General features: G+C 33.0%; 1 pseudogene; it reads right to left on the bottom strand.

Annotated features, from left to right (window-relative positions):
• Positions 1-546: 546 nt before the first annotated feature.
• LOC112475563 lies at positions 547-665 on the bottom strand (annotated as a pseudogene).
• Positions 666-881: the final 216 nt, after the last annotated feature.

Raw genomic sequence — 881 nt, forward strand, 5'->3', positions numbered from 1 at the left:
CTTAACAATATTGAGCTTTCTAATTTGTGCCATGGAATGTCTCCCTATTTAGCTATTCTATGGTTTCTTTTACCAGTGTTTTATAGTTTTCTGTACAGTAGACTTACACTTAAGTATTTTATTTTGGGGGGTGCTATTTTAAATGGTTATTGGTTTTTACATTTCAGATTCTAATTATTCCATGCTGGTATACAAGAATAAAATTGACCTTTCATATTGATCTTTATTCTGTGAACTTGCTAAACTTACATGTTAGTTATAGATTTTAGTAGCTTCTATAAGATTTTCTACATAGACAATTATATTATCTGCAAATAAGGACCATCTTTTCCTTCTTTTCCAATTTGTATACCTTTTATTTATTTTTCTTGCATCTTATTCTTGCTAGGACTTCTAGCATGATGTTGATGCCTTACTTAATTACTTATTTGTTTGTTTGTTTGTTTGTTTGTTTGTTTATTTTTAGGTGAGGCAACCCTTAGTTGACCTCGCAGATACCAAGGACCTTGTCCTCTTACAATCTCTTGTTTAAAAAAATTTTTTTTACGCCTACAGCACCCGGTCTTCCTAGGTGGTCTCCTATTCAAGTACTAACCAGGCCCGATCCTGCTTAGCTTCCAAGATCAGATGGGATTGGGCTTGTTCAGGGTAGCATGGCCGTAGACGATGCCTTTTTAAAAAAATTCTTATTTATTGACCTAATTCAACAACAAAATAATCCACACTCTACTGTGTCTTAAAAATACAACAAAAGAAGTCCGCATTTCTTTTATTTTTCTGCTTCAAGATGTGTATGCACTAGTAATAAAAATAATAGGAAAAACTCATGGAATGGAGATAATGTGTGGCACTTGAAACACTAAGGATTTATAACTGCATCA

The sequence above is a fragment of the Pteropus alecto genome, unplaced genomic scaffold, assembly GCF_000325575.1.
Source record: "Pteropus alecto unplaced genomic scaffold, ASM32557v1 scaffold171, whole genome shotgun sequence".
Classification (NCBI taxonomy): Eukaryota; Metazoa; Chordata; class Mammalia; order Chiroptera; family Pteropodidae; genus Pteropus; species Pteropus alecto.